A 14,133-nucleotide genomic window follows, 5' to 3' on the forward strand; every position below is an offset into this window, starting at 1 on the left:
TGTGTAAGAATGTTTGTAGTAGCTATTATTCATATAGTAGCTTCAACCTAGAAACAACCTGTGCACACCCAAAGGAGACTCGATAAGACAAGCCATACTACAACACTGCAATGGAACACTTTTCAGCAATAGAAAAGAATGAACTAATGCTACACCCAACCACTTGGATGAATAAGACAATTATATTGACCAAAAGAAGCTAGACATTAAAAGTATTCACTGTCTGATTAAAGGTATATAAGGTTCAGGAACAGAAAAAACAAATCTCTGGTGATAGAATCAAATACGGATTATTTGACGGGGACACTATGTGATGTTTATGGACTGGAAATGGGTCTGAGGAAACTTCCTGGAGTTATGGAAATAGTCTATATCTTGATCTGAATGGCAGTAATATATAAACTCATCAGATCTGCGCATCTCTCACCATCAGTATTATACCTCAATTTTTAAAAAAGGAAACATATCTACGGTGCAAATCATCTTCCTTCAGTACTTTCAAAGCTTTTCCTTGTTGTCTTTAAACATCCACAGGTGATGATAAGAAGTCATGAGCAAGTCTGATTCTCATTCCTTTGAAGTTCAAGTTTATACTCTCTGGATGCTTAGGAACTTTTCTTTAATCTTTGTGTTCTGAAATTCCATGAGGATGTCTCTCAACAGAAATCTTTTTTTCCCATCTATCCCCTTTGCCCCTCAGTATATCTTTTCCGTTTGAATATTTGCGTCTATCTTAATTTCTGGGACTTTTTTCTGTTAATTTTTAGAAGAATTTTTACCACTTCTTTTTATTAAGATCTACTGTTCTTGACGCTCCATGAGTGAGAAGACAGACTTCTTAAATTAAGCCTCTTTGTCTCTCACTTTCTTTCATTTTTATCTTCTCTTTGTCTCTTTGCTCTGTGCTTTGAAGATTTCCTCTGCTTTCTCTTACAGCTATTATACTTCATTTCTGAGCACTCTTACTTGTTCTGTGTTCCTGTTTTGCAGCGACTTGATCTTATTCACAGATACAATGTCTTTCCAAATCTCTTTGAGGATACTACAGGATTCTGTAAAAGTCCTCTTCTGTGTTCAGAATGATGTCTATTTTCTCTGGTAGTTGTGGTCTTTCTTTTTCATGTCACCTGTTTTCCTCGTGTGTTTGATCCTCCTTGGAGGATACACATTCATAATGAAGGTGTGTCTTTCGTCCTCTGTGCAGTAGCAAGATTTGTTTCATCAATAGACCTCTCCTTGCCTGGGCGTCTTCCTGGAAGATGTGTGCATAAGGGCAGGGCAGGTGGAAAGACCAGCTTTACAGTAAGTGGGCATGGACCTCATTGACAGTTTAGGGGTGTCCAAAGGTCAGAATTAGGAATGCCTTCTGCTGAGAGGTCAGAGCCCTCAAAAGAGGTCATAGTTTCCCTGGTTTATGTACTGTCTTTAGAGAAGGCTCCTGGGGGCAATGGCCAGGCTGCCTGTGGCATGCCAGGGTCTGGGAGCTAGTGTGAGTCCAGGCACTGACCTTCATACAGCCGTCCCGTTTCACATCTGCTCACCCGTCTTTCTCTGTCTGCAAGCCCTTAGCTCCTCGAGGCAGGTGGGTGCTTCCTCCACCACAGACCCTCAGAGCACATTCTGTTTAACTGTCTACATCCCATCTTCTAGAAAGGTCTTGGAGTCTCTTGTTCTAGTACTGTCCTCCCTATTCTCTTTTCATTCTTTTAAAAACTTTTATTATCACTTCAGTGTAGCTTTTAAAGGGAGGTAGGTGAACATGGATGTTCAATCTATTATGTATTGAAATGTACATTCTTTCCCTCCCCCCCCCCACCAAAGTAAATTAATCTATTTAGAAAAACTGATAAGATGTCAACCATGATAAGACTAAGTATATTACCAAACAAAATTCACTTACTCAGTAAGGCAACTGTTCCTCTAATGCAGATGACTGCCAAGTCTTTCCATCTTTCCAAGTGCCTACTGATCATTTCCATTTTTGTCACACTTTTCCCCAGTTACACAAATGCAAGCCCATTCTCCATGGCCTCCCTCCCAGGGATAACCCCCTTGGTCTTTCTGCAGGTCCCACCCACATCCACACAGGTTGAACACCTCACACAAGTCTGACTTTTCTTTGCTCTGTTCCTTTATAATCTAGTGCTCAGAATCTCTTGGTTATTCCCACTTTATTCTATGTTTGGAGTGGACTCATGCCTGGAAAATAAAGGGGACTAAATGCAGTAACCTGTACATGGGCTACGGTACTGCCAGGGGAAGGACAAGGGAATCACCACTCGACACCCAGTGGCATATTTTCCCTTTACACAGATGTGCTGAACAGGAAAAGTGCGCCAATGAGACATTTAAAGAAAATAAATTATATTTGTCACAGAGAAGAATTTAAAAACATCTTTTTAAGGGTTGAATGCCAAATGCATATATTCTTAGACCTAAAATTAGTTTTAGGTCCAGTGGACCAATTCCAATCTCCCCTACTCAATAGCCAATCTGATGAGGCCCCCCCCCCCATTTCTATCTCACTTTATGTAAATAAGACACTACAAGTGTATATCGTACCTGAATTAGAAAAAGACAGGATCTTCTGAAAACTGAAGTGTATGTGGAGAGAAATCCCCCTCATGCTCCCTCAGATGCCACTGTACTCGTGTGGTCTTAGTGCTTGTCTGATGCCTGCACCGTCGTCTATGATTAAAAACATATAAAACATATCAGGCTGAACTGTTGATAAACCTCATTCAGGAATGTAAGGTTTTTCTGCTTTAGCTCATACTCATGTCTCTACTGACATGATCGTCAGGTTTACACTTAGACACTTGGAAAATTCAACCTACCATTAAGTTGTTATTTGTGTGTCTCTTGGGTAGAAATAAACTAATTAGAGAGCAACCATGAGGTCTGTTGGGAGGGCTTGGTGGGGAAGGGGAGACAGAGGGAGGGGTGGGGATGGGAGGAGTGGGGGTATGTATATTCAGTGAGGTTTTGATATAAAACAGAAAGGCAGTCTCAGATGATGTCTGATTATGGTTGGATTACTGCCAACAACTCACAGGTAGATACTGAAAACCCAAACATGGCACTCATGGGAATCTCATTCTCAAAGCTCAGTGCCCTTCAAGGGCATGGCATTGTGCTGTCTGTCATCATTGCTGAATATATGTATGTATATTTAAATCATTTTAAGATACCTCATTGTACCAAAATTTGAATGTATTAAATAGGTACATCAAATATAACATTTCTATCACAGAAGAAGCCTTCGTTTTACAAAAGTGATTTTATAAAATAGTAAATCTCCCTGTAAATTTAAATTTTGATTTATTTATTTACAAAATTAATTTTCCTTGCCACTTACAGTTCATTCATTCAACTACTCATAAATGTTTATTGATGACAGCCATATTTACATTTACAAAATCATATCAGTTAATGGGAACAAGACTAATAAACAAATCAGGACAGCCAAGATCTTGATTTAATATGGTGCCCTTTTGTTTGCACCTACAGAGGTGACAGTGACTCCCTTTTGCTCAGTAGAGGGTGCTGATTGGCAATTGACGTCTAAATTCATCAATGTCATCACAGCCCTGGGACTGTGTCTTGGTGGTCTGTGATTCTCCAGCTTCAGAATGTCTCCACAAGTCCCTGACAAGCTGATGAAATTTGAAAATACCCAAACAACCAGTTTAGGTATTGTCCACTGTACATCAATGTAACAAAAACAGCTGGATTTTGTTGGAACATGATGGATTTAAACTAAATGGTCTTCGCCTGAAGTGTGTTGGATGTCTTAGTGAAAATAAGGTCCATTCACTGCACAAAAGAAGCGCAGAGTCCTCAACACTCTCTCGAATTCACGGGAGCCCTGGCTAAACAAAAGTAACAGTGACAAAACTCCCTCTTAGTTCTGTGGGAAGAAAACCATACTGCTACTATGAGAAGGGAAGTTACCCTTAATCCATATAAACTTCTCTAAAGTGAACAGCACAGGTCTAGAGATCAAGTCAGGACCAGACAACCTGGGTTTAAATCCTGATTTTATATCTCATAAGCAGGTCTGTGTTTTAGGACAAGGTACTTCACCTTGCCATGCCTCAGCTTACTATATCTGTAAAATGGACATAAACACTGGACCTATGTCATATGGCCATTTTAGGATTAAATGAGTGAAGACATGAAGTGCTTGAGAGAGCCTGGCACAGCAACAGTGACATGGAAGTGTTGGCTGCCGTGATTATGATAGACACCTACTCTGGGCAGGTGCTTTGCAGCAGTGATTGAAGTCAATCCCTCCAGGTGGAATGTGGGTATTATTATTTCTATTCTCCTTAATGATAAAGTGGAGGTCAGAGGAGAGAACTATTTTCTCAAGACCACATAGTAGGTATATGGTAGAGCGGCAATTCACAGCCAAGTCTTTCTAATTCCAAGCCAAACCTTCCCACTCCCGAAGAGAGAGCAGCTTAGTACCTAGTTGGCTGATTTTCTCACTTTTCAATGAGTTGCCATAGTGTTCCATAAGAGGGTCCCAGCCAGAGGGGGGCAGCCACCTCGATGAGGCCACGTCTGCCCCTGTCCCTTTTACAGCCAGGGGGCACCAATGTGGTCACCCAGCATGAGACAGTGGTGCTGCGGGGGCAGCCAGGGGACGGGTGTGATGATCAGAAGGCCCTGTTCCTGACCGCTTCTCTTTCCTGTTATCAGAAAGGCTCCCTGCCTTGTTTGCCAGTCAGGGTATATGCTTTGCTTGCTCCTTCCCTTTCAAAATGCTTTAATTTTTTCATACCTTCTTTAATATTTTATTGTTTCTTGTGGATGAAAAGAGAAAAGCTTGTTCTGGAAAATATATAACAACTGCTTCCACAGAAGAGATCCTTCCTGCAGTAGCCTTCACAGCCAGGGCTGCCAACCTCAGAAATGAATGGTTCTGATAGCTTCAGAAGCCAGATTTGGCTATCTGTTCTCTGAGGAGTGCAGGGTACGTTTTTAATAAAGCTCTAGTAGTGATAAATTGCCAGCTCAAAAATAGCAGGTGGAGGCACGGTGAGTACAGTGGCCTAGGAGCCATTGGAGTGAGTAATTTGCCCATATAAACAGGAGCACTGAGCAAGTCTTTTGTAAGGCTCAGCTCATTTTAACCGGGTGACTTCATTTCCCATTATAAGGTCTGGTCACAGCGAAGGTGATTTGCTTGCAGCCCAGGTCTGGCCAACTCCAGCACACACCTACCCAGTCCACCTCAAATCTAAACCAGAAGGGCAGATATTCATCTTCTCCATCACAGCATAGTATGTTTAAACACAGCATTAACATAGCTGGCACATATTTATTTGGGACCAGGCTCAGATCTTGGAAAACCTTCTGGTTTAATTTCGTGTACTCAGTGACTGAATATGGATTCATTTTTATGACTAATAGTAGTATATATGCTTAAATCAAAAGCAATCTCTTTCTGCAATATTGGGGGCTGCTTAAATACAATCTGGAGCAAGGAAGAGCTAGGAGTTAAGTTGGCTCCATAGAAAGAAGTGGCCAGTGCTGTCATCTTACCCCTCTCTGAGCTCATCCGGTGTGCATTCAAGTCAGCTCTCCAATAGAATGGGACCAGGTGGTCTCAGAAAGGGCCCCTTAGGTTAAGAAGTCTTTGACTTAACTACTACTTGAGCTTTCTGAAGCATGAAGTCCTCTGAGTACCCTCCATTTGGAGGAGTGGAGAGGTCTCCATATACCGAGGATGAATTAAGGACAAAGATGACAGCCACCAAATGTCCACCACAGGGTGCTATTTGGGCAGGCAGACAGGGGGAAAGTGTGAGGGTGCTGTCTTCCCTTTCTGGGCACTGTTGATGAAATCCTAAATTCTTCTCCAGCTAGAGGACCTGATGTGTAGAAGAATGTGAATAAGCATTCTAGTTCATCCTCTCTGCTCCTCTTGCCTCCACACTTTAATTGGTTGGAACTCTGGATGCACTATAGGGAATGGAATCTCACTGAAGTGCAAAATGCTGAAAGATCCCTCTCAGTTCCTGGCTCCAAAAAAGGAGGGTGTGCTGCATATTTTAGTTTGACCTTTAGATCTACTCTCTACCTTCTCCCCTCTGCCATGTATCCTGGGAGATTGAAACATTATGGGTTGCATCAATGGGCTCCGTTGCCCTCTGGCTTCCAATTGGGTTCATCAAAAAGAAGCACCAGCAAGAGAAAAGAACAGAGATGAGTGAGATAGAGTATTTATTTCCTGAGTCCTTCCCTATGGCGTCACTGAAGTTTGGCCTCTTCCTTCAAGCAATGCCACATCACGTTTGCTTCCTCTTGCAGGTACAGGGATAAACTTTTTGGCTCTTCCACTGTCACCACAAAATGGTTATCAAAGGTTTGTGGATGCAGCTGTGGGTAGGAGTGGCAGGAAATTGAGAGTTCTGAGATGGTAGCATCCTTTCAGTGTGTGTGTGTGTGTGTGTGTGTGTGTGTGTGTGTGTGTGTGTGAAGGGAGGAGATAAATACATTCCTGATGCACAGGAGATGAGGGTAGTTGAAGAGACACTTGAAGAGTGTGGAGAATGTTGGAGAGATTTGACTCAGAAAAGGTATAAGTTTAAGGCATCTTTGAAGACTGCATAAAACTAGAGACCCTGCATTTGTAGTGGCACCGAGCTTGCTGTGTAGGACTGAGAACCATGCAAGTGGGAGCCAAAAAGGCCATCGGGTGCAGATCTGTAAACTTAGGAGTCCACTGAGAACAGAAAATAAAAGGAGGGCATTGAGGTTTAAAGACTTTGGCAAGAGAGTGACTGAAGGCATTTGCCTTGTGGTCATGAGACTGAAGGTGATAGGGGGATGACTGTTGAAAAACAAGGGAGTAGAGATTACAAACACACTGAAGAACTGAGGTGAGAGTAACGGATGGAAAGGACAAGGAGAAGATGTGAGTGAGCAGGAAGTGTGAGATCTGGGTGGAGGGAAGTCATTCCTGATAACGGCAAGCTTTAGGATATAATCATGTAAATGGGGTAGAGGTCATTAAAGTCCAAAGGTCCAGAAATGGAAAGTGTTTTTCATCCAGAATGATAACAGATTACAGAGGAAAACTGTTAACCTACGTCTAAGTTTAGTAGCTTTGAACGAAAGAGGGGTAGGTGATTGACGGCAATGAGAGTAGAAAGTGGACAGTATTAGCTTCAAATGAACCCACGTTTTTTTGCATAAAAGAATAAAATAATGGTCAGAAAACAATAGTGTGGAGCAGAAGCATGTGCCCTCTGCCGCCTGACTCTAAGGCATGTGGAACATGATCAGCTAGACTCCATGAAGCTACCAAGGAAGCAGCACTTCAGCAGGGGGCCAGATTTCAGCACAAACGGGAGATGAAAATTTCATTTAGTTACAGCTGCGTAGTACTCCATTGTGTATATGTACCACTGCTTTTTTATCCATTCATCTACTGATGGACACTTGGGCTGTTTCCAGATCTTAGCTGCTACGAACATGGGGGTACATATATTCTTTCTGATTGATTTTTCAGGCTTCTTAGGGTATATTCTTAAAAGTGGGATCACTGGGTCAAATGGCAGTTCAATTTTTAATTTTTTGAGGTAACACCATATTGTTTTCCACAGTGGCTGCACCAGTCTGCATTCCCACCAGCGGTGTGCTAGAGTCCCCTTTTCTCCACACCCTTGCCAACACTTATTGAAAGAAAGATCTCTTATTCTTTGAGACGACATGGAGGGACCTGGAAAGTATTATCCTAAGTGAAACAAGCCAAACAGAGAAAGACAAGTATCATATGATCTCATTTATTTGTGTAATATAATGATCATAACAGTCTGAGGAATGGGGTAGTCCCAGAGATGTAGAAGTGGGGTACAGACTGACATTCCCCAGAAGAGGGGGTGGTGGGGGAGAGATAAACTACAGAACCTATATGCATGTATGTATGAATGAACAATGGACATGGACAACAAAGCTGGAGACTGGGCAGGGAGGGAGGGGGATGGGGGGAAAAGGAGAAACATCTGTAACAAAAAATTAATTAATTAATAAATAAAATTATTTAATGATGAGGTCAAGGAAAAAGAAAAATCCATTTGCTATGGATCTGGGGGACAATGCAAGGGATTAGGGAGAAGTTGAGTTGAGAGATGACCAGAGTGGCATATATTTTTGCTTTGCAGAGGTATGAGGCACGATGAATTTGGTTAGCCCAAGGTGGTACAAAGGACCTCCTTACTTGTCACAGTGCTCAGGTAATGAGAGAGGGGTAGGGAGGAGGGAAGAAGTTAAACTAGGTGCTGGATTGGTTGGCCTTTGAGGAATTCCTAATCCCAGTGAACAGGCAGGCAAGGGGGTATTAATTCATTTCTTGAATCTTTACCACAGTGGTTCTTAAATTTTTTGGTTATAGAACCCCTTTAGGGGTATATAGGACCCCTTTATACTCTTAAAAATTATGGAAGCCCTCAAAGAGTTTTTGTTTGTATGAGATAGGTTTATCTATATTTGCCATATTAGAAATGTAAACTGAACACATTTTTAAATACTGATTTATTATGTTATTTTAAAATAACAATAGCAAACCAATTTCTTGTTAACACAACTAGAATGAAAATTAATTTGTTGAGAAAAATTAATTTCAGTGTGAAACTATGCATTGTGTAGAGAACAACCCTCTGGGTCACCAAATTCTAAACTTCCGTTTTCTTTGAGCTATTTTATAACTCTGTAATTGTAGATGACTGATAGACATGCAAATTATGTCCTGTCTGACAAAGGTTGGATTGGAAAAATTCATTTTGCCTCCATTTAAAACTCATATCAACATACCTTTACGCCATATGAATTTGAGTTTAACTATTTTTTTGAACCGTTTCTAATATCTGACTGGTTCCCTTATTGATTAACAAGTTGAATATGATATTTAACCTGTGTTCCTTTTTACATCTATCTGTATGAAAGCTATAAATTTACATGGGGTTTTTGAAAATTATCATTTAACAAAGTATATTTTCTAAATGATAAAATAATTTTAGATAATTTTCTAGACAAAAAAATATTAGAAGAGTGGGGTTGTTCTACATGTTTACAAATTTTTTAATATCTAGCCTAATAGAAGACAGCTGGTTTCTCATATCTGCTTCTGCATTCAATCTGCTATAGCTGTGTTGTTTTAGTTGAAGTATATGAAGAAAATCTGGCCTCACACACATATGTAGTTTGAAGAGGAAGGAGTATTTCAATATCATTTTCAGATAATTGTAGATATATCTGTTAATACTGTATCAAAACTTGCCAAGTTGTAGTTTCTTAAAGGTTAGTTGTAACGTAGAATCTGAAACAATTTCAATGAACTTTTCATACTTTGTTAAATTAAAAATTCATTGGTCTTTCGCTTCGAAAGGATCTTTTACTCATGCATAATGCACTGGTCACTGGAAAACACTGGTTCCCTGAGTTTTGCAGATCCTCCAAATGTTGACATGTCTCTTAATATAAGATTAAAAAATCACATTGTTGATATTACCACTAATCTATAAATAAAAACTTTAATATTGAGAAGCTGTCATACATACAAGTGGTTATGTTTTTCAAAATCGTAATTCTCACTTGCAAGCTTGCATTTATCATTAGCAACAAATACACCCAATTGTTTTTCCATGACAGGCTCCGTCACTCAGTTTCAAGAAATATTTCCCAAATACTCAAGTCTAAATAACCACAGTGTACTCATCGGTCATTCTTTCCAGTAAAATGGCATTTCACAAAAAGTGGCTAGTCCAGATTTCAGCTCAAACCACGGCACACCTGCTCGTCCTCAGGCTAACCATCGTACTCGGGGCGCAGCGGGAGTGCTTTACGTACACACTCCTCGATTTGTCACACAGACTATTCAAGAGACGTATTTATACTTAAGGGTTGAGATGTAAGGTGAATGGTTTTTACTGCTTCCAAAAGGACATTCTCAAGTGAAACTGACATTTTCTTTTATGCGAGTGGGTGGAAGTGAAGAATCCAAAAGCTACTACTTTAGTGACACTGACCTGATGCATTATAAGTCACCAAGAAGTGTATCCACTATTGCTTTTGCATCATCAGTACAAATATCAATATGGTGGAAAAGCAAATAATATCTTAACATTACTGTGAAAGTAGCTTTGCCCTTGCGAACCCCCTGAGAGTCTCAGGAGCACCAACTGCCAACCCCAGGGGTCCACTAACCACATTTTGAAAACCATGGCCTTACCAGATGCTCATGTATGTCTCCTTTACCAAAGGACCTTGTACTCTGCAGTGACTGCTCTACTGCTGTGTGAGCTGGTTTTGTTCCTCTTTGGGGCTTGACTTAAAGTAAATTCTCAATGAATGTTTGTTGGAAGCAATTCACCAGAGTAGGGCCCAAAAGACAGCATGATCAACTCTACCTAAAGAAAGTGGGCAAGGTTTGGAAAAGACATTAAAGTGGGTTTAGAAGGGTGAGAAAAAGTTTGACAGGTGGATCTTGCAGAGAAGAGCATGGTGGAGAGGATCACAACATGCATGAAGCATGTGCCATGTTGAGTTGATCTGACAGATGAAGACACCCATTATGCTGTTGGGCATGTGGGCCTGGTTCTTAAGATATACACTTATGTCAGAGAGAGATCTGAGCATCATTGAAATACTGGTATTAGAGTCATGGCAGTGGATGTGATCTCACAGGAAAAGTGTGCAGAATAAAGGAACAATGGAGAGGTGGGGAGGGGGGAGGGGAGGGAAGGATGATGGAATCTTTCACAACTCTGCTTTAAAGATGGTCAGAGGAAAGCTGTCAGCAAAGGAATTTAAAAAAGAATAGTCAGAAATCAGGTTTTGGATTTAAGAAAGAATAGAATTCTGGAATTAGAGAAAGAAAGAGTTTAAGGAATAAAAGGGTGTCCCAACGTATAAAGAACTTCATGGATCAATACTGAAAACTGTCCACTAGAGTTGGTAACGATGAAATGTTTAGCGTTCTTTGCTTGGACAGCTTCATGTAAGTGGTGAGGGCAGAAACCACATTACATCACATGAAGTTAAGAGTATGTTCAAGGATATTAAGAGGGAGAAAGACTGTTGTTAATCATTCATTTAAAAGACTTACTATAGCCTGGCTAATGTGGCTCAGTGGATGGAGTATCATCCCATGGACTGAGAGGTCACCGTTCGATTCCTGGTCAGAGCACATGCCTGGGTTTCAGGCTCTATCCCCAGTAGGGGGCATGCAGGAGGCAGCAGATCCATGTTTTTCTCTCACACTGATGTTTCCATTTCTCTCTCCCTTCCTCTCTCTCTAAAAAAATCAATAAAAACATATTTTTGGAAAAAAAAAAAACACTTAACTGTAAAGAAAATGTGGGAGTAGAAGAGGAATGCAGTTTTAGAGAAGGATTGTTTTATTTATTTTTACTTTATTAATTTATAGTTTATATACAATATTATTTTGTATTAGATTTGGGTGTACAACATAGTGGTTATACAATTATATATTTTACAAAGTGTTCCCTCCTATATCCAGTACTCACCTAGCACCATACCTAGTTATTACAGTAGTATTGACTAGATTCCCTATACTCTACTTTACATCCCCAGGACTATTTTGAAACTACCAATCTGTACTTCTCAATCAGAGAAGAATTTTTTATATGTAGGAGATGCATACATATTTGTAACTTATAGGAGAAAATCCATAGAAAAGGAGACAGTGAAATGAAAGAAAGAAGGAAAGGGAAGAATAGGATCCAAAGCATAATGAGAGAAATTAGGCTTATGTTATAGAAACAATACCTCCTCTCTGAGACTGGAGATAAACAAGGGAATAGGTCATTGAAATTACATCTGTGGGGCAAGAAAGTTGAAAATCTCCACACCATGTAGCCTCTGTCCCCTCCATAAAATAGAAAGCAAGTTTTTGTTTGTGAGTGAAGGCAATGAGGCATAGGAAGTATTCTAGTCAGATTACCTACAAACCAAAGCTTGTTTTCTAACACTTTATGGGGGTGGGGGTGGGGTGGGTGGGCATCAGTGTGTGGCACAATTCCAAAGAGACAGACAGAGGAAGAACAACTATGAGAAGGCACATTACTAAGATGACGGCTGATTGCTCTCAAGTGCAACAGACTATGCGACACCAGAGGTCCATCTGCAGAAGGCCATGTGAAATATTGCAGGACCATTCAGGGAGGGAATGAGAATAAAAAGGGAATTTTTATAGTAGCTCTTCTCACCACTGGGCAAGGTTTTGCCTCAGAGACTGTTAACTCCCTTGTACATTGAGTTTGCTAATATCTGAGCGCCTACCAGGTTTCCAGAGAAGTCCCAGGGTGAGAGGTGAGTTATTATGCCCATGTGAAGATGGTTGGTGAGACACTACTTGGAAAGAGTCCATATAAAGCAGATCTTTGCAGTGGAATTTGGGACAAAACTAATGATTGATGGGCCCTTGAGCAAAGTATTATGTGAAAGAGGTGACTGAAACAGGAAGTTAACCCGAAAATAACAGACTCCAAAAGTCAAGTGCTCCCTAAGAACAAGAACTTTTGAGCAGTGCTGAAGGCACATTGGATACCAAACACTCAGATTGCCAATAACTTGCAAGGCTATATTGCTTTCTCCAACAATGTTCAGTGGCCGCGATATAAGAGGGATGTTACTGCATTGTGGAGTTTAGACTGAAGATTGCTGAAACAAAACTAGTGGAAGGTGAAAGGAGGTGAGGTTGTAGGTGAGGAATGAGTTAAAGTGACCAATCATAAAAAAGTGAACATGGTGAAAAAGGAATCATATTCAAGGCTGGGCCAGAAAAGTCAGAGAAAGAGACTAGAAGTCCTATAATATTTGAAATATGGCTTTAGTAGAATAAAAGGATAAAAGTGACAGGATATGAAATTAAGATTATAGAACAGCATCTTGGAATGTACTGTTTTGAAAGGGAAACATTTTGGTGAAATGAAGAACTATTCTTAAGTCATGGGAATGAATTCATGAAGCAGAATCAGGATGAGAATTCCATTTGACCGCATGTCAAGGATGTTGGACATATCAACTACATGAAGTCTCCTGTTAATAGTAAGAGATAAGGAAGTGAAGTGAAGAGATACAAGATGCCAATGTTAACAGTGTTTGTAGGAAAGTAAACCAGACGTTGTTGGACTTGGTGACAAGAATGAATAGAAGGTGGCATTCATTAATTCTATTGTCTATCAGTACTGAGTATCAGCTGCTTGCCAGACACTGCACTAGGTACTGGGAGCACAAAGATGAGCAAGATAGTCCTGTACTTTAAGAGGGAGAGAAACAAAAACACCAATTATTATAGTACAGTAAGATATATACAATATTTTAATGAATTTATGCACACCACATTCAGGGATTCATAGTAGCTGATGTTCAAGTTAACTCTTGAATATTAATTTAGAATTTTCCAGATGAAAAGAGAAGGAAAAGAATTAAAAGTAGAGGAAAGAACATACTCATCACCACTCAGTGAGAAAGAGATTCAGCAGAAAAAGGCTAAGAATGGTTGGTGAACTTGATTACTTTCAGGACTTTAAAAATACGTTTAGTATATGCTTTGTGATGTTTAGAAATTCTTCTGAGATGTTTATTTTTGTTGCAAAGTATAAATTTATATGTGAATATGTAACTTAATTATAAAATAATTCACACCTTCAGATTGTTTATTCTTTTGGCATTCACATTTTTTTTTTTTAACTCCCAGGAGCTCTGAGGAAGGATTAAAGAATCAAATCCTTAAATAGGATCGTCCATCTTCACTCAAACCTAGGGGTGTGATAGGAGATTACAGATCTCTTCAAGATAAGAACTATGCACTCTAGTCCAGGATACCATAAATTACAAATGCCTGCTCCAGAGTACTGCGGACTAACAGAAGAAAGTCACAGTTGAAAATCCGGAGTGTTATCTTTAGAATTGTCTATTCACTGTACAGGGTATATTCTGGTTGCTTACCCCTTCTTTTACTATTTTGAAGGATGATTAACTCATTTTATTTTTATGGCATTGGTTTCACTTCCAATATTTAGAGAAGCAACAGAAAAGCAAACTAGGCTCATAAAATATCGTTAGCCCTTTAAAATGGTCCTGTGGATAGATGAT

Source organism: Molossus molossus, unplaced genomic scaffold (assembly GCF_014108415.1).
Source record: "Molossus molossus isolate mMolMol1 unplaced genomic scaffold, mMolMol1.p scaffold_m16_p_14, whole genome shotgun sequence".
NCBI lineage: Eukaryota > Metazoa > Chordata > Mammalia > Chiroptera > Molossidae > Molossus > Molossus molossus.